Consider the following 21354-nt stretch of genomic DNA (forward strand, 5'->3'; position numbering starts at 1 on the left):
AGACCTGAATGGAGTGTGTTAAAGATGGTCTAGATGCTAGTGGGAATCCGCAGAGACGCTTAATAGTTACTGCAGATGATGCCTAGTAAGGCCAACATCCACACACTCATACACACACACACACACACACACACACACCTTTCCATCTCTGGCTTTTTAGATAACGTGATTCCCACTGTCTGTCCTTGGTTAATGACTCCTATTGACTTGGGTGGGACATCCTCAGGATGAGGTTTAATCTTGCTGTGGCTGCAGGTGTGCCTGATTAAACACAGCTCCTGTGAGACCCCCGACGAGGCCCACAAACCTGGGAGACACTGCAGCCATGAAAAAAACACACAAGAGAAATCCCAAGTGGTTTCATCATTGGGCACAGACGGTGCCAGCATGCACTTGGGATTAAGAGGCTCTTGTGTTCCCTGAAGTGGGCACACAGCCCCTGATTTCCATGTAATGAGCATATGCTGGGATTAATCAGTGTGATCAGTGCAGAGTTTATTTCGTGCATCAGCATCTGTGCTGGGTGGAGGCTTAGCCATAGTGAGGCAGTGCTGGTCTCAACCCGGCCCTTCACAGTGAGTCAAGGCCAGGATGGCTGAGCCTTTGGGGCCTGGAGCATCATGTGAGGTAAAGCTGGGTCAAAGCATGTCCATCCTAGTTTAGAAGACCAGGACTGTTCCCTGGTGACAGAGGCCCCAGGTGCCCTGGAGACAGCGGGGGCAGGGCAGGCTTCCCTGGAGGGTGTGGGGACACTGTCCTCTGAGGAGGAAGAGGCCAGGGGTGGGGGGCCCTGAGGTAGGCAGGCTTCAGGAACAGAGGCGCCCCAGTCACCCTGGTGAGTGCTGACTGGCTTGTCTTGTGCCAGCAGGGCCCCAGGAGGCGGCTTTGCAGCACTAATCTAAACCAGCTGAGCGGCAGGGCAGTCCTGGGAGGTGCGGGATTTGTTCATCTCTCACAGCAGATGGAGGCAGATGGGTCCTGCAGCTGCCCCCGCTGACATCAAGTAAGCAGGGAAGGCTCTGTGTCCAGTTGGGACTCAGCTGAGCCCCCCTGGGTGCAGAGCAGAGCTGGGCTCTTGGGAGGGGCTGCTCCCATTTCACATCAGAAGTGCTGTGGGCCAACACCAGGGCTGTCCATGTAATTGTGCATCGCATCGAGGCAATCCCATGATCATGTCAAGCTCCTGTTTGCCACTCTTACCCATTCTCATGGCAGCGAGAAGCTTCTCTGCTGCCATTTGGATCTTGAATGAAGGCCCATGTGTTGAACCCTTGGTCTCAGCCTATGGGGACCCTCTGCAGGTGGCTGCACCTTTAAGAGGCAGGGCCTGGTTGGAGGAAGTTAGGTCATTGGCTGCACCTTGCGAGGATATGGGAGTCCAGCCCTTCCTCTTCCCACCTTTGCTTGCTGCTCAGGTGAGGAGGGCATCTTGCTCTACCATGCAGCCCTGCCCTGTGCTGCCACAGACCCCAAAGAAGCAGGGTCCACTCACCATGGACCGAAGCCTCCAAAACCCTGAGCCCACATAAGCCTTTCCTCTCTTTAGGTTCATCATGTCAACTATTTTGTTATAGCAAAGAAAATCTGTTTTTTTTTCAAGTTTTATCATATTTTAATTCTATCTTTGGTTTTAACAAACCTTTATGTCTTTCAAAATATCTGTGGTATTTACAATTTAATATTGACTTGTGTCATAATAAAAGCTTACTTCATCTTTTATAGTCAATACTTCAAATTTCTGTGCCATTGGAGGAAAGACTCAGCTTTTAGACAAAGCCAAGTTTTGTTTTATCTGTTCGGCTGTTTAAATTAACCACTGCAAAACACCCAGGTATATCAGAATCTTAGCCATAGGTGTTGGGGTCCCAAATAATCTAATTATAAGGTTGTTAACATTAATGGAATTAATTAATTAAAAGTCTGATATGCTAATATTTGGAGGGAGAAAAGCATAATATGTACGTCATAAATCTAAGTTCAAAAAGGTTTAGATGTTTAGCAGAAATGTGATGATATGAATAAATACCTTTAAATGAGATGATGGTAATGTGGTTATTTTATTCTTTAGTTTTTGAAACTGTACTTTTTGTCCTTAACAGTGTACTTCAGCATAATGTATGTTTCCTTGGGAAAGCTTATGCTGACCTAAGGGGTAGAGTGGGATTCACTCGGTATTTCAGTACCACGGCCTGTGTGCTTCCCCTGAACATGGACTTCTCCTTCCCGATGATGGCTGACCTTTAGCACCTGGAGGCACAGTCTTGACTTGGGGAGGGGGTTCTAGCTCCCGTGCACAGCAGGACACTCATGATGGGTTATGGCTATGGTGAGAAGCCTCACTGAAGAGTCCCATGAGTGGAACAACCCTGTGGATGTAGTGACAGGGTGTATGTCATGAGAACACCAGGGGACACCATCCAAGTGGAGCAGCACTGGTTCCGGGCACCACCTGCCATGAAACGGGGAGGCCTGGCTAGACCGGGCTCGTCCCCAGCTGAACTCTGCTGCTGGCAGAGGCCACTCTAGTACCTGAGCCTTGTGAGCAAAGAAGAGCTTCTGGAACTAACTCCAGTAGTCTCTGTGGCAGTCTGTGAAACTGTCCCCTCGCTCCGAGACAGTGCCCCATTCCTTTCCAACAGGAGTTTGACTGTGGCCGCACCCACTGCACCTCTTGACCCACAGGAGATGTGGTTAACAGCTCATGTGCTGTCTGAGCTGTGAAACAGCTCCTCTCTCTCTTCCAAAGCCTTGGAACACATTTTTGAAGCTGAGTGGATTTGGAGTCTCCTGGATGGCAATCTTAGTAAGCGCTAAATAAATGTGATTTTTCTTTGCACTTAAACAGGGTGATTTTATCTCAGTTGACATGAAATTGTAAATAGCGCTGACAATGTAATTAGCTCTCATTTATGACACAGTAGCTCATTATGACTCAAATTTCCATCACTTTCATCAACAAGCTCATCTGTTTTTCTGACAGAAGCCCTCTCTGTGCTTTGGAGGGGGGCCTTTTCCTCGAGAGATGTCAGGGACATGGGTGGATAGGAAGTGGGCATTTGTGGTGCTGGTGGCAGCACCCAGTGGAGTGAGTCCCGAGTGGGCCTGCACCAGCAGAAGAAGCCAGCACCATGGGAAGTCTGGAAAATCCATTTGACTCCTGGGTGCTGCACTTGCCTGAATTTCAGGGCAATAATAACAAATAAATTATTGAACTGACCACCTCGGCTAATCTGCATCTTTGTTCAGAGGCAAAGGGGAAAGCCAGTCTGGGACCCCAAGAGCCTCACCAGAGAGCAGCCAGGGGGCAGCCATGTGAGGCTCCAGTGTGGAGAGAAACCCTCTGCCCTGGGTAGCGGGAGAAGGCAGGCTGGCAGAGTGCCCTGCAGTGTGTGCCAGGCCAAGTGGCTTACTCCTTGCCAGACCCCCTCCAAAGGCTCAGAACCCGATGGACCCATTAGGCATCCTGAGAGTCACCAGAGTGGGAATGAGCAAGGGATTTGGGAGATGCCAACAGTCTGAGAGTCTCTGCAGATGGGCACTCCATGTCCCCTGAGCCCAACACAGTGACATTTCTTCCTACTCTCAAGACCGTTCTAGATTGAGGCTAGGCACTGAGAAGGGCAGCTAAATACAGGTCAGAGCTGAAATCTCCACTTCCTGTTAGTTGGAAGCCACGCCCTGCAGCTCAGGTAATTGGAGCCCTGGAGAGTTGTGCAGGGCTCCCTCTAAGGAGGCACTGCAGGTGTCCTGGGTGCCCTGTGCAGTAGTTTGAGGGCCCAGGGTACACAGAACCAGTCTAGTTCATAACCCACTTCAATCTAATGTATGAAATATGATATGTCAAGAGCTTTGTAATGTTGTGAACAACCAATAAAAAAAAAAAAAAAGATTGCATTCTGTCCCTGGTTCGTAATAGAACTGAAAATAGCGGTGACTTTGAGGTTGCGCACTATTTCTTGACATACAGAAATCTGCTTGTTTGCACATGAGGAGCCCCAGAGCCTGTGGCCTCTTAGGTCTTGCCAGGTCCTGTTATACGCCCAGATAGGCAAGGTCGCCTGTCCTGCAGTGGTCACAGGTGGGGACATTTGCATCAGTCTGGAGATGTTGTGTTTCTTGATCCTGGTTAATCTGCTTCGATGTTCTCAGCCACTGTACCTCTCAAGGTTGTCCCCAAAGGTCTCTAGAGAGAGAAAATCCCTCTCACCAAGATCTAAACAGATTTTCTATAGCTAAGGAGCCGCCTCAGACTTACTAGGAATTATCAACAACTGGATTTTTGTAAGGTTAATAGTTCTGTGGTCTGAGCATCCCTTTAGCCATGTGCTGTTGTAGATGCCAGAGAGGGTGCCCTGGATACCCTGAAAACATGGCCATGCTCAGGGAATGGGGGCTGAATGGAGCAGCTCAGGTTCCAACAGAGGCTGTTCCAAGAACGAGGACAAAGAAATATGTGGTTGTGGGGGCTGGGCAGAGAGTGAGGGGAGAATAGTTCACAGCAAAAATAATAATAATGATAATAAAGATCTGTTTATTTCAGATGTGAGCGAGTCCTCACAGTTTTCAATCAAGTTCCCTATAGTAGTTTGGTTGGTGTTTTTTGTTTATTTATTTTTATTTTTATATTTTTTTAGCAGTTCTATGCCAAATTGCCACCATCTCATGATTTAAAACAACAAAAACTGACTGTGTTACAGGTCAGTGGTGAGAAGACATACCCGGGCCTCTGGGTTGACATTGGTGTCAAAACTCCAGGGAGCTCCTTGAAGGACAGGAGAGAATTGCTCTCCCCTTCAGTCTTGTAGGAGCTGTCTGAACCCCACAGCCCACCCTCCAACCTCAAAAGCCAGCACAGCCTCTAGCAGTGTCTTCCCAACGCCTCCCCAGCCCTGGCCCTTCCACTGCTCTCATCCACGACACTCTACATTAAGACTTTTTAGCCACTGAGATACGTTAGGCCCACCTAGAAAATTCTAAATAATCTTCCTCTTTTAATGTCAGTTGACCAGCGTCCTGAACTCCATCTGCTCTATAGTGCCCCTCCCAATCTAAAGTAATAAAATAGACTTATAATCAATTCCCAGTGTGTTCTGGATTAAGACCTGGGCACCTGTGTGGGGGGGTGCCCCCTCCATGCATTTCCATCCAATACCCAACTTCTCAGCTCCTCTCCTGAGCACCAGGTCTCAGCACAGATGCCAACCTTTCTTCCTGCACGGAGACCAACACCCTCTCTCACTCAGAAGACAACTATTCAGCCAAAGTGGGGCAGACATCATCAGAGTGGAACACACAGAAGGGTTTCCTGTGACCATGTGAAGATGAGTTTTTAATGTTAGAAAACTTCAACAGTCAAACAACAACCCCCCTGATCTTTATGGCCAAACATGACATTTTCACCATTGGAAATAAATGAGCTCAGAGGCATTTCACAGTGGGAAAACCACCAGCTTTAAGGGGCTCTAAGAAAATGTTGTTCTTTTGTACTTGCCTCATTAAGACTTTAGCACTTCTGTTTTTTTTTCCTTTTTATATTTAAATATAAAGGTTCTTTAGGCATTTTCCATAAAAATGCATGAGTTACAGGAGATTTGGTTGCAGCTGCACTTCTTGTGTTGAAAGCTGACTTCTCACTATGCCCCTATGTAGTGATGGAAGGTTAGGATGGATTCTTGTCTTTAAGGCCAGTGACCAGGAGGAATGTAAGGACAGCCTCACCGAACCCGCATTCTGGCCTCCTGTGTTGGGAGGCACACAGCACACATTCCTTGCATGATTAAAGCTATCAGCCTCTTTCTGGATGTGGATGTGTCCCACATCCTAGATTGCACTTGATAGAAAATGATCTCATGGTCAAGACTGAGATAACTCTGGAATGACCTACTGTTGTGTTTTATTTAATAAAGATAACATGATAAATTATATGTAAAAACTTCAGATAAAAGTAACATCTTCTAAAAATGACTGAATCAGTATTAAAATCTTTAGAGGACAAATATTTCAATAATGCATTTTATAAACTACTTAAAATTGCTCAAAATTTTGTGAAGTCTTTGATACACACCTTTTGCAGAAATTGAATATTTTAGGACCACTAATTTTGAAAAATCCTGATGACTCTTTATGATTTTATGTGACCATCTCTGGCTAAAGCACATTGTGTTTCTCCACAGCACAAAGGAGAAAATTCTGTTAATCATTGTATTACCTTTATTTAATAGAAATTAGCATCAAAATTATACCTCCTGACTCTAAGAAAGTGGAATATTCAAAGACTCATCCCAAATCCTTTGGTCTTATGTGTAGAGTTGGGATTCGACTGGAATTCTGCTGAGTTGGTAGGTTTGTTTTCATATGTATCTTGCTAATTTTTCATATTTTTAAATGTATCTCCCAAATAAGAAATAAAACCCACAGCTCTATTTCTTGTCTGATTAACCTTAGGAATACATGAAGCAAATGGTTCTTGATCCACAGTCTTATACATCTTCCCAATGGATAGTTCTCATTATAATTTATTCTGTTTTTTTAAAAAAACATTGTCTGTGCCAAAGAAATGAGATTTTTCTGTAAAAGCATAAATAGACACTTTGAAATTTAGAATATATTAAAGAAAATATGTATAGAAACTTTTTAAACAATTTTTTTAAAAAAAGGATTTTGCATTTGGTGAATAAAATTGCCTGGTTTAAGTTTAAGAAATTTTCAGAATTTTAATATTAAACTAGATGAAGTATAACAGAATAATCTGAAACCAGTGGGAAAAATAAAATTGAATATAGCAAATTCAATGGAGGTTTTAGAAAGCAAGGAAGGAGGGAAAAGTGATTATCTAATAAGCACTGCTTCTTGAGGTGTCCAGGTCTCTTTCTGGGATAGAATCTTTCAATCTGTAGATCACAGCATACGACTGGCTGTTACAGTTTAGATATGAGGTGTTCCCCAAAAGTTCATGTTTGAACAATGCAAGAATGTTCTGAAGTAAAATCACTAGGATAAGAGAGCATTCACCTAGTCAGTACATTATTCCACTTGAATGGATTAGCTGGATGGTGACTGTAGGCAAGTGGGGTGAGACTGGAGGAAATCACTAAGGGCATGACTTTGGGGTTATGTTTTGTCCTTGTGGAGCACAGACATCTCTCTCTGCTTCCTGACACCATGTCCCCAACTCCTTTCCCCTTCCACGACGATGTTCTGCTTATTCAGACACAGAGCAACAGAATCGATGGTCTGTGGACCGAGACCTCTGACACTGTGAGCCCCCAAATAAAATTTTCCTCCACCAGTTGTTCTTGTCAGGTCTTAAGTCACAGAGGTGAAAAGGCTGACTAAAATACCAGCATAAAATAAAGTAGGAGCCAACACTTATTTTGTAAATAAGATAGAGAGTATACAACATAAAATATTCAGAGGCATTGCAACTTGTAAGAGCCCATGAATATTGGAGCCATTGGCTTTAGTATCCTGTGTGTGAGCACATATGCCTACATGCATGCCTGTATTGTCAAGGTGCAAAGTGTGTTTCCTCATGTGAATTGTGGTCAAAACATTTGAAACCCACATTTAGAACTTAATGTTCACATTAAAAATGGAGAAAGTTATGGATGAGGTGATGGGAGGTAAAAATAGCAGAGGCCCCCTTACTATACATAAAAATTACTATGACAGCAATAATAATAATAATAATAATAATAGTAAAAATATAAAATTACCATGTGACAGATGCCCATGTACTTTGCATAGATTAACATTTACTTCTCACCACTCAACTTTTTGAAGTAGATCCTATTATCATCCTAATTTTAGAAATTAAATATATCTGTAGTAAAAGAAGCCAGGCAGTTTGGAAACCAGATTCAGAGATGGATGGAGAATGCAGGGTCTGTTACTTTCATAAACTTAACTATTCACCTGTTAGTGGGTTCACAGTCTCTTTCCTGATCTCTTGGAGACCAAAGGCTGCTCCACTTTGAAAGCAATGGCATGGAAGAGAGGTTACTTTAACAACAGCATCAGCATGATCTATTGATGTCCAAGTCCTTCATCCCACCAGGTAACACATGCCTGGCCTCCACCCAGGAAAACGTGTGTTCCTATTTAGGGGCAGCTCCAATGCCGTGCCCATATTTCTTGGAGCTGAATAAGAGACCCTTATTGTCCCCAGATGATGAGCAGACCAAATGGGAGAAACAATTTTCTGGAAGCAGTTGGAGACGTTGGCTCTGAGCACAGGATGTGACAGGAGAGACACCTGTGGCAGGTAGCTGCCTTCATCCATGGATTCTATCCTTCACTGAAGCCCATGAGCATCGAGGTCAGAGTCTGTGGTTGGCATGGCGGCACTGTGCTATAGCCATGACCCAAAGGGCACAAAGCCTCTGTCCCCATGGGGCATATATTCAATTAGGGAAAGATGGTCAATAAAACCAATACAAAAATACAAGATAACAGCTCTCCAGGCAACGAGTCTGCACCCATGGGTCATAAAGCAAAGGATAAACTAGACCATCTCTGGGGAGGCAGAGTTTTAGTTAGAATGTCATAAAAGTCCTTTCTGTGGAAGCAATATTGTGTCAGAGTCCTGAATGCAATGAGGCCGCAGGGAAGGATTCATTCCCGCAGAGGGAAGACAGACTGCACCTGCCTTTAGTGTATTGGTGGTGACCTCATACAAGTAAACGTGTCCCAGAACTGTTCACCATCTGCTCCTAGCTGCAGATACTCATTTGGGTCTGGGAGTCTGACACCCGAATGCCAGCAATAGCTACCTCGGGGGAGTGGAGTGCTGGGAAAAGGGGTTCTCTTTCCCTCTCTGTGCATGCTAATGCCTTTGAATCTTCTCCAACAGTCTCATCATCACGCTTTCAGATTGAAAGCATGGATGGACTTGCTTTATTTGTGGATCTCACTTACTCCTTCAGATTTATGGCATAAGTCTTGAAACTGGATGAGTACATATTTCCGACTCCTCTTCCTATAACCAATGAGGAAAAACTTCTGGACATTTCTTTAAGGGAAAGGAAGCTACTGATTCTTTGCAAACTCAAACCATTATATTCCTATGTCTCGAGGAGAAAGGTAAAATCACCCTCAATGCACGGCCCCTCAGCCCCTGGCCTCTGATTTTCCAATATGCTTGCATTGGAGACCCAGCACACCGGGTAGCAGGGTAGAAGCTGCGGGTGCAGGGATAAGAGAGATGAGCCTAATTGTGGATGGGCGAGCAGAGGATGCCAGGGTCTGTAGGCGTGGGCATGCGGCCATCACTGGGAGGAAGGGCAGGGGAAACCTCTCCTGAGCACCAGGAGTCCTGCCCAGCTGCAGGGTGGAGCCAGGGAATCTGACCAGGAGGAGCGCTCACCCTCTCCCCTTGGCTCCAGGTCCAAAGAGGACACAGGGAGCCAGGGGCCAGCTCTAGGAATATCATCTACTGACCACAGTCTTTATAAACAGGGATGTTGCAAGAAGGCACAGATCTTATGATGTGGACTTGTGTTTTGGAAATCTATGCAGAAACAGGGTTTGAAAACCTGAGAATTTTTGGTCGCCTTTACTCTGGTGGGTTTTCCACCCAAATGGTGAATCTGTGTTGAAATGTTTCTGTCTACTTCTGGAATCATTTCCCTATTTAGTATGCAGAATATATAAGGAACATAAGAAAATCCAATAACAACTACCAAAATAACTCCAAATAATCCAATTAAAAATTGGGCAAGGACATGAGTAAGACTTCTCAAAAGAACAAATTCAAATGATTTATGGGAAAATGCTCAAATGAATTAGGGAAATGCAAGTCAAAACCACAATAAGATATCATCTCAATTGAGCAAGAATGCTTTTATTAGTAAGTAAGAAAATAACAAATGCTGGCAAGGATACGGAGAAAAGAAAGGAACTCTCACACAGTGTTGGTAAGGACAGTTGGGGGGGTCACCCACGTCATCACCACATTATTCGTAACAAATTCCTGTCAACAGATGAACGGATAAAAATAACGTGGTATGTCTGCACAGTGGAATATTATTTTGCCTTAAAAAGTGTTATCCTATCATGTTAAGTGAAATAAATCAGAAAAACAAATACCAAATGTTATCTCTCTCCTATATGATTGTTAAGAAGCACAAGTCAGTTGGAGTGTATAATATGATTACTAGAGGCTAAGAAGGACAAGAATGTGGGGAGGTTGAGGGAGGCCCTGTACTTAGACATGATGGCTAGAACAAATAAATTCTCATTCTGCAGAATAGAGTATTTTAATAGTTCACAATTTCTGTTAGATAATTTATGAATGCTTAGAAGACAGGAGCTCAAAGCCTTTAAACACTCAGTAATAATACAGAGATGGAAATGTTAATTATCCTGATTTGATAAGTATATATTGTACACATGTGTTGAAATTTAACATGTTTCCCCATAAATATATATAATCATTACAAAAAATTTTTCTAAAAATGTTTAAGAGGAGGGAAGAGTCAATGACCCTGATTTGGTTATTACACACAGTATGCATGGATTGAATTAATACTGTATCCCATAAATGTGTTCAGTTAAAAGTGAAAAAATAATTAAAAATTAATATTGATTTTACTACCAGCAAAAATGAGAAGGAGGCTCATGTTCAGGAAGAGGTGAGAATGCCCCAAAGTCAAGGAGTGGAGCAATTATAAGCTCAGCTGCTGCCAAGCATTGAATCTGCAAAACCAACTAATGCTCAGGTGTTGTTTGAGTGGTAACTAAAATCTGAAGTAGAGGAAAATTCCAGTGTTGTTTAATAACAAAAGTTCTTTAAGAGCCACATCAATGTTCATAGCAGCACAATTCACAATATCTAAGCTGTGGAACCAACCTGGATGCCCTTCAGTAGATGAATAGATAAAGAAAATGAGGCATATATACACAATGGAATATTACTCAGCAGTGAAAGAGAATAAAATCATGGCATTTGCAGGTCAATGGATAGCATTGGAGAAGATAATGCTAAGTGAAGTTAGCCAATCCCCCAAAACAAATTCTGAATGTTTTCTCTGATATAAGGAGGCTGACTCATAGTGGGGTAGGGAGGAGGAGCATGGGAGGAGGAGCATGGGAGGAATAGATGAACTCTAGATAGGCCAGGGGGTTAGCAAGGATGGTGGAATGTGATGGACATCATTATCCAAAGTACATGTATGAAGACACAAATTGGTGTGAGCATATTTTATATACAACCAGAGATAGGAAAATTGTGCTCTATATGTATAATAAGAATTATAATGCATTCTGCTGTCATTTACTTAAAAAAATAATAAAAAAGGTCTTTAGGTACTCAGAACTCAAGTAGATCCCCCTTATATACTTCCCACTTCAATGCCAGTTTTTACTCCTTTAAGATATTTTATTTTCTCAACTTAAAAGAAATGACATATTGGTAGAATTACAGTAAAACAGTACCATTTCAAAGGCTGGTCAGAGTAGGGGACCCTGTGGGTGTATGCCGACTCTGCGCTGAGGTCTAGCTCTCGGGACCCCACTAGCGCTTTGAGGTAAGCATCCCGCCTGCACATTGATGTGCGCCCAGGGACAGTCTGCCAAGAGCCTGCGGATGGACACCATGCCTGAGCCTCTGGTTGACTCGTGCAGTCTGGATGCTGAAGACAGTGACCCCTTCTGCGTAGCCACAGGAACAATACGCAGGGAGGGGCTCTTCAGTGTGACCCGAGGCTCTGGGTTGTCTCTACACTGCTTTATAAAAATAAACCCATCCAAACAGAGAGGATATTTTCAGTTTCAGTTGAGAGAACAATGCGAATCTCAACCAATGTACAGCTTTCCTTCCCGCCCTCCCAGGTGCCTGGTTTGAGGACCACTGTAGAGGCCCGTGAGAGGCCCCTTGCAGAGGTCAATGGAAAACCTCCTCCTGGGAATGGAAAAGCTACTTGAGGGCTGCACTACTCCAGAACCAACTGTGAATTAGCTCTTTGAAGACTTATTGAAGGTGCTGACATAAACCCATAGCTCCAAATGGTATGATGGCCGTCAGATGGATAGAAACCCACTTTTCCTTCTGTAATTCTGTGCCTGACAACTGACTGTGGGGGGCTCATGTGTTGGGTCTAAATAAACATTTTAAACCAGGCAATGAAGAGTTAAATAAAAATAAAAGACTCAATGAACTGGAACCAGAACAAAAGAAGGCACAGGCGCCCCTGGGGGTGCTGAGGGGATTTGCAGAAATTGTCTCTGCTGCTGGGAAAAAAACCGAAAATCTGCACTTGAAAAGAGTTATTGGAGAGCATCTGGAAGTTACCACGGTAACCAAGACGTGGACAAGATCTTCCACAGGAGGAGAACTCACTGATAGGAGCTCCTCTCCTGGAAGGATCTTCACTGTGAACTCAAGAGAGTGTCCTGGCAGCCAGGCATAAGGCTAGGCCTCTGTCGCAGCCAGGCAGGGGTCCGGAAGCCTCCCCAGGGTGTTAGACACAGCTGGAGTTCAGACCCTAGAAACCACCTAAAATGATGACCCCACAGAGAGCCACAGAGAAACGACGTCATCCAGGGCTCAGCCCTGCTCACAGGTAGGGCTCACACCAACTCCAAAACCCACTGTGCTGATGTGCAAAGAAGGACCGCAGAACATTGCTCCTAAGGGCTCTTGAGGGGCTGAACCAACTTTGTGGGTATAACAGAGTAAAAATTAGAGATGGAGCCCACCAAGAAGTTGGCTTTAGATACAAAATCCGGGTTTATCACCATCTATCCTAGCTGGAGGCCTAATGCTGGGTTCACAAAATCTGTTCCAATAATTTAAGAAAACTGTGAAAAAAGCATGTAAACACACAGAAGTGCCTTTTCAAAATCCAGGGACGGCTCTCCAACCTTAGGGGTCTGTGGATAGAGGGGAGGCCACTCGAATTCTTTATTCTTATACAAGGGACACACAAGAGGAGGTTCCATGGAACATTCTATCCCCAAAGGGCAAAGGGGTAGGATTACAAAGGAACAGGTGAGTGAAACTCAACCCCAGCACGTGACACTTACTCCTGGAGCCGAACCTTGTTATCCGAGCTGGGGTAACCCCCAAGTTACTGTGACCTGGCACTGCCATGCCACACTGAATGCAATAATCATTTAGAACCCGGTGCATCAGGACTTGACAGCTCCCGACACAGGTTCTCTATGGGCAGCCCTGGATGACAGTGAGCCGGGGTCAAGGGCCAACCAGAAATAAACCCTTAGACAAAAAAATGACGTTTCAAACCAACTGATTGGATTAAGGTTGCCTGCCCTCAATCTAACCACAGGCCCAAAGCTAAAAACAACATGCCTTTAAAAGACTATGACAGTATTGAATTTCAATTTTTTAATAGAAATATCCAGCATTAAATCAAATCAAAAAGCTCCAGAGAATCCAGAGATATTAGACTCAGAGAAAAAAAGAAAAACAAGCAAGACAGACTCAAGAGTTGTGCCAATATTTTCGTTGTAAGGATGGATTTAAAGACTATAATTAATATATTTAAGAACATAGATGTTATGGAACTCGAAGGGTTTCACAGAAGTAGAAGAAGAATTTTGGAATAAAAAGTAAAACGGGAATTTTGGAAATAAGAAAATCAACTGAAACAGCACTCCATAATGTTTCTAGTTCTCTGTTACATTGACTCAGGATCCATCCCAAGGATTAAAACTGGTGACTTCAATCAGAAGGGAACATTCTAGGACTGTACCATTCAGGGGCTTTGGAATTCTCCAGACAGTGAGTCTCAGAAATAAAAGGATTTAGGTTTATATTGAGTGTTATATAGAAATTGCTTCTCTTCACATCCAGTGCTGGTCTCTGGGGGCAAACCAATGTGTTAATTCGTGTACACACATGTCAATAGCTCCATCATGCTGTGAGGAGATCAATGAAATGAACCAGGCCCTGTTCATGCCGGGACTGGGACGTGCTGCTTAACACCCTGGCATTGAGATCACAAAGGTCAGGAAGGGCAGGACCACACATGGCTGTCGGGATGTTCTGACCAATATCTGTGGACTTCATCCCTACAGAATCCAAGGAACTCAAGTCTTCCCAAAGCCTAAATAGGCCTCCAGCCTCATTTGCCCCAGGGTGGACAGTCCTCTGGCCTGCCCACACCTGGATATTAACACGGTGAGATCTGTTGGTCTCTAAACCATGCAACTGTATAGTAATATATTGGTGCTCTTTTAAGCATCGCATCGTGTGGTGATTTGTTACCACAGCAATTAAAAACTAAATTGAATGTCATCTATCTCATAGGTGGCTGGTAGGATTAAATCAATCAGTCATGTGTATTTCAAAAGATTGTGCATGACACGTAATAAGTCCCCCATTGAGGTCAGCCATGTGGTTAGCTGTTACGAGGAGAAGGGAGGCGTTACCCCTGTTCCAGGCCCAGAACATGGAAGATGATGGATAAAGTGTAATCTTTATTATAAGAAGGAGAACTATAGATTGTGTGGCGTTGTAAAGATGAATATCAGGCCCTTGGTGCTGCTTGTTTTTGTAGAGAATGTTGAGAGTTCTAACTGAGCTAAGAACCAATCATAAGTTTAAAGAAAATTGTTAAAAATTATGTCATATTTGAAATTTTTTTAAAAGTAGGTCAGGTTGTTTTATATGTGAACTTCCTTGACCTTGAGACATCTCTACTGAAAGATCCAGGAACTTGGTCATCTTGAAACATTTAAAAGTGTCCCCTTTAGAGCAGTGATAGGGGCATTAACCATGCTGGATGGGGCAGGCAGGGGCAGGCTGAGTGACTGAGTCCTGGCCTTTGCAAGTGGTGTCACACTATAAAAACATGGCCCAGCATTTCTGAATGTCAAGTCAAGTAATAGAGCTGACCTGAGGACATTTGCCTTACAACAGCTGAATAATTAAATACTCAATGCCTCCACATCCTGCTCCAAGTTGAATATAAGGATTTATGTCCCTCTTAGCCACCAGCACATTACTCAAGAGCTCTAGAACCCTCAAAATAACTAGGGTGTCCTGCCCAACCCTTGTGCACACAATCTTTGAAGCATATCAGCTCCTGAAAACAAATATATTTAGTCAAAATAATCTGTACATCAGCAAGCAAACATGAATCTTGGTTTAATGGAGCTTGAAATGACTTCCTCTGTAATGCTGCACACCTGGGCAGGCTCTGTCTGCTGTTGATGCCCCAACCCCACATGGAGGGGTTACCAGGGCTGCAGTGCACACCCTGGGCAGCCCCATCTGTAACAAAACATGTGCTCCGAGTTTCCTTTCCCCCACTGTAGCACCTATCATGGGTGCAATGGAAAGTTACCCTATGCAGTCCTGCAGGGGGTCTCAATCAGCAAAGGATGAGTAAACAAGGCAGGAAGACAATGGTATACACCCCAGAAGGTTTGTGCACACCCTCCGTGGTGACTTGTGTCACTTTTAGTGGTGACATGTACCCATTTAATGGATAAATAAAACCTCCAGAAAGGAAAACTCCTATTCACAGAATATTAGTGCCACTGTCTTTGTAAAATTAGCTGAACCCTGAAATAAGACTAATGGCATCTGATGAGCAATTATCTGTCTGAAATCATAACTGGCAATGGGCTGGAGTAGAAGCTGCAGTTTAAGCTGTGAGATACCCATGGCATCCCATGCCCATGACTCACGAGAAAGCCCAGGAGCCTTGCCATCCTGCTACCTAGTCATGGGCTAGCTGCGCTGTCTATGAAACTATGCGTAGCATTCACCAACATGCATTCATAATGCACATCAGTGTCTCGTCTTCAAATGTCCATATATTAAAATAGCTTGAATCATGTAGTGATAACTCATTGGACATCCATTGGAGGCACTAGTTGAAAGTCCTGACTACTTTTCCTGGAGTTTGAAAGTAGGAGGCAGTGGGGACAGATGATCATGAAACAGGTAAAGGAGTTGCTAGTGGACAGTTTAGACAATGTCCAGGAGTGCAAAGAATTGTGAGAGGGCATTTACTGTTTCATGAAGAGCCATAAAATGGGGAAAACGTGCAGAGGCTTCAACGGTAGAGACAGGGATGGGCATAGAGCAGCAAGGCACAGTGGGTGCAAAGTGCACTGGTGAGACCCCCACTGAGCATTCTGGGAGCCATGAAAAGTGACATTTTGAAAATACCTGAAATCTGTGATATTTAAGATGCAGTGAAATCACATAAAATAATACTTATTAAATGCTCTAGACAAGACAATGAACTCCTCTCAGAATTGTGCCCTCTGCCAAAACATAAGGGTTTAACTCTTGACAAAAGCAGAAAGGTCCCCTCACTCACTACCCCTCCCCATGTACACTTTTCTTGGATCATTGAGTTTAGAAAATGTTTCGGTCCTTGCTTGGTCTATGGAAATTGAGATGTTTTTAAATGCTCAGTAAGTCTCCTCCAGCTTTAACTGCAGCATGTCTCCCTGGAGGAGCCCGGGGTCCTCTCTTTGGAATGCAGTCATCTGGGAAGACAGGGCCTTCTCCCCCAAGTTCCCTGAGACAGTCAGGACCCCTCTCTCCAGCTGCAGAACTACCTCCTGCCATGAAGGTAACACTCTGCTTTTCCATTGCACAACCCAAGCAGGTAGAACAGTTGGCCATCCCAAGTGCAGGTGAGCTTAATGGGCATTCTGTGACTAGAGGACGAGTTGTCACTTCTCTTGAGAACACATTCGTCATGGATGGTGCCTGCCTGGCTGTGTGAGAGGGTGAGGCTTCCTTCTGCTGTGGCCACCCCTGAGCGGGTGTCCTTGCGTGCCTTGCTTGCTGGCTCAATGCCCATTCAGTGACAACACTGTCTTCCTTCTCTTTTAGCTCTGGGAACAGATTCTCTGGATTGGGAAGGGGTTCTGCTTAGTTTTTAGTCTTATTTCTCCAACACAACCCAGGGTGCAGCTAATTTTAAAAAGACAGTATGAAGAAACAGGAAACACACTCAATGACCCTAGGGTAAATTCTGATTTCATAAATACCAGGGGGCAAGATGCACAGGGTCTCTTCTGGGAGCTGTCAGCCGCTGAGGCAACCCATGACCTGACAAGAGGCGTCCATGTCCCACTGTCTTGATTTCATCACTCTGTCTTTGACTCTTGTGACCAGAGCAGACTGTCATTACTGCCCCTGTGCACTTCTGAAGACTTGTGAATCACTTGTAATTTAGACATTAAGAGCTAAGCAGAGGGGAGAGAACATGCCATTGCTCCCCGTCCTTGCACATCTTCTGAGATAACTAGAAGGTAAAACGCAAGTGTAAATAAAAAAATCACCTTTTAAAAAAATGTTTAATTCCAACCTCTTGCAAAAAAAAATGGCTGATAGAAGCTAAGGGTTTGGAATGCTACTCATTTTCTCCTCCTCCTCCTCCTCCTCCTCCTCCTTTTTCTTCCAAAGCCTTGGAAGGATGCTACCTGGTTTTGTATCCAGCCAAAGCTGATGTAAACTTGTCCCTAAGAGCGAGGAACCTTGAGCATCTAGGTGAAAGATCCTTCCTTCTTCCTCACTGAGGACCATTTGAATTCCACCCAGCCCCTGGCAATGCCAACACAGAACTGGAGTAGTGAAGGAGCTACTCCAGATAGAGCACAGAGCAGGGGAAGGAGGATCTAATAGGGCGGTGCAGGAGAGGACGGAGCTTCTAGCTGTCGCCCTTTAAGAAAGAAACAAAACTCAGCAGTCATGCTTCCTGTGTTTGGAAGCAGAACAAGGACAAGCTGTGGCTTTAGTTACTCACCTGTGTCATGCCCCAGTAAGGACAATGACTGAGAAGTACCAGTTCTGTTACGGACTGACAGGTCCACATTGCAAAAGGGGGGACTGCAGGAAACAGAGAACATTGGGAACTCGGAGAGAAGAGACACTTAGGACGGAGGAGTGGCTGGTCACTTCATCACTGATGTTATTTCTCAGATGAACGTGAATTTTTATTTCACAACAATCACTCTCATAGTTAGGATATTTTACATGTATTTGTACTAACCTGAAGATGAACCTAGAAGTGATTAGAATATACTTCTGGGTTTATTCAGTTTCATTCGGCAGCATAATTACAAGAAAATAGATAAAATGACCAATACGCTTAGGGATAATTGTCAAATTATAAGAGCTCAAGAAATACTAAGTAAGAGAGAAATGAATGAACTTTAATAATCTTTGTAATTCCGGGAAGGCTGACGCTCCTACTGAAGCTGACTGGAAATAATGTGGGCAGAAAAAACACAAACACAAAAATTTAAGAAAAAAATTCTTTCATGAGCCTGCAGGGATCTAAGAACTCTAGGCCAGAGCCCAGGACTGCAGAGTGCCCTGGGGACAAGCACAGCATGGCAGGCCTCTGTTCTCACCCTGCAAGACTTATCACTGCTAACCATGGAGCACGCTTTCCAAATGTCATTAGCTAAGCTCCTCCAGCTCCTTCAGCAATATTTTCAATTAATCCACTCACAGACCTGCTCCTCTCTCTACCAGTGCGCACTGTTAATGGGCAATTAGTGGGCAGTGGCCGATATTCTCTCCAGACAGCATGTGGCCTGGCAAGGACCTTGATTTACACACAGCCCTGGTGGATTATGCAAACTGCTTCCCCAAGTTGTCAGAGCACTAAAAGACACCCAGAGATTTCCCAGCCATCTTTACATCTCAACCATGCCCTGGTTTAGGAGGAAAAATAAATAAATTTATATACATATTTCTTCTTTTCTAAAGCTAACTGCAGTCCTGGAGTGCAGCGTGGGGAGGAGCTCAGTGAAGGCTGAGCAGCAAAACAGGAACAGCCCCAATTTATCACATGGGATTTTCTCACATCAACCTGAGGTGCGTGTTTTATAGAAGTCTCTGCTCACAACTGCTCCACCCTCCCAAAGCAGCCCTTTGGTAGAGGTTAGAAGCTCGACTAAATTGCAGTTTCACCTGGGTGGCCAGACACAGGTAGAGCAAGACACTGAGAAATAGGGACAGGCTGAGGTGACCAGGACCCCAGCGGGAGAGGACGCTAGGCTGGCGAAGCCCAGTAGGAGGTGAAGGTGAGGGAGACCTACCTGCAGGGCTGAGAAGCAGAGCCAGCTCTGGAAGGGAGAGTCCCAAGTTGAGTTCCTGCCTCCTTCCTCTGTGAGGGAGTCACCAACCTACCTGCCCTTCAGCTTCTCCAACCACAGGACAGGAGGGGAGGACAGAGCGCCTGCCTCATGCAGCCGTTGGCACAGTAGTGGGCGATGCTCCTGCCAGGTGTGTCTGATCAGCACAGGTGCCACCTCCATGCCACACAGGCACTCTGCCCTGGCTCCGCCTTCTCAGGGGCTCCTCCTCCAGCCTGCCCAGGTGTCTCCACTCTCCCTTCAGAGAGCACTGGCCCCAGGAAGTTTGTTGACCACAACGCTTGCCCAGGTTTACTGTGCAATCACACCTGCCCGTTTCTGTAACAATGTCACTTGTTCACTTCCAGCCACAGCTCTGTCACTCCCAGAATGGAGCACCCTGGGGACAGGGGCTGCCTGCATATCTTGCAGCTCTGGACACCCTGGGGCCTGGACTGTGCTGTCACAGAGCAGCTCCCCTGTCCCTGAGCTGCGGAAGCCTTAGGTGGGCTGAGGAGTGGACTGGAGGATGCAGGAGTCATGGGAGCCAGGGGCGAATTCCTGACACCAAGGAGGTCATGTTGGGGGTTCCCCCTTCCCTGTCCACTGTCAGGAGTCTTTGGAAGGCATGCCTTGCCCGAGCTCCTTCCTCCCTGTCCAGCCTGATCCTGGCTGGCTGCCTGCCTTTGGCACCTGCTAAGCAGATCCCCAGGATGAAGAGCTGAGGCGTGGGGTGGGACATCAGAGTGGCACCTTTCAGGCATGGTTGTCTCAGACCACCTGTGCTCCTGGTCAAGATGAGTACAGAGGGAAGCCTGGCCAGTGGACAGCAGAGACTTTGAGATGCACTGTCTTCCTGCTAACATGACCTCATTTCTTCCCACGTGGCCCCCAAAGTGGCTGCTGATGTCATCCCCAGTTTACCAGGGAAAGAAAAGGGCTCCCTAGAGTTCTGGAACTTGCTCAAGATCAGGAAACTGGTAGGAATCCAGGTCAGGATTCAAATGCAGGCAGCGTGACTCCAGAGCTCTGTCATTAACCATGGGCAGAGACAGGTGCAGGCCCCTCATGTGGGAGAAACACGGGGCACTCTGCAGGTAATAGGACCAGCCCAGGAAGGGAGAATATGAAGACACTCCTGGGGGTTTGCTTGGTCTAGTTTATTGCATGGGGAAGTGAATGCCTGCCAGAGCTAGGGACTCGGAGACCCTGCGAATAGGAGCAGCTCAAGCCCCAGCTGGAGGTAATAGATACCAGGGCCCGGTTTCCAGGGAGAAATGAAATGCCGCTGTGGGTAGATACTGTTGTTGCTTCTCAAGAAAAGACAGAAACTGAGGATTTGAAATGGAATTCTACTGTGCCCTCCATTTTAAATTGGTGACTGATTTTGTCCTGGTAAGTCACCTAGCAGATCGACACGGGAGCAGGGGAGATACTGGAAGCACACCTGGTCTATAACAATCGGGGGAAGGGTGGCTTGGCTTTGAGCTGACTCAGTTCTTTCAGGTGAGCTGTTTTTGGGGTACATGGAAGTTTGGAAGCCCATTTGGAAATCCGCCACACTCAAGGTCCTGAGATGTGCTCTTGATCCATAGGATGTCACTCTCCATGGAAGAGGACACTTGCATAATTAAGGGGCAGTGCATGAAGTCCTCAGACACACTGGGGACACCAGCAGCATGGCAGGAGAGACACCAGTTTCCTCCGTTCAGGTCTCAGCTCTGTGGGGAAGTGGACCTTTACTTGGAGGTAGGAATTCTAGAGTGACTCTAATGTCAGGGAAGGGAAATTGTAACCCTCCCCTTCCTCCTGCTGGTGAAAGTCCTTCCATTAAGCAGGGAGTCACAGGTGCATGTGTAGCCCCCGTCAGGGCTGGATGACCACAGTCTGGCTGCTTGTTTACCCTGCGGGTGTAGTCCCTGTCCCTGAAGAGACTCAGGAAATGTGCTGAGCAATGTGACAAATTAAACTCTCAGCTCACTGAAAGACACATGGATTTTTCTACAGGAAGGGAGGAAGCAAATTTGTTTTCTCTTACTTCAAGCCATTACGATCCTCATGCAGTTTGATTAAATAATGACACTCCAAATACAGAAAAGATGCAGTTTCGTCAGGGAGGGACTGAGTGTCATTGAGAGGCAGTGTCCATTTAGCGAATGAGAAATGTGAATCAGTGTGGGCAAGAACTGTCCTTGGCAGCAAATGAATTTTGCCATATTTGAAGAGAATTCCATGTTTTGTTTGTCTCAAAAATAGGTTTTTCTGGATGCCGTGGTGCAC

This window comes from Ictidomys tridecemlineatus, chromosome 2, assembly GCF_052094955.1.
Source record: "Ictidomys tridecemlineatus isolate mIctTri1 chromosome 2, mIctTri1.hap1, whole genome shotgun sequence".
NCBI classification, from domain to species: domain Eukaryota; kingdom Metazoa; phylum Chordata; class Mammalia; order Rodentia; family Sciuridae; genus Ictidomys; species Ictidomys tridecemlineatus.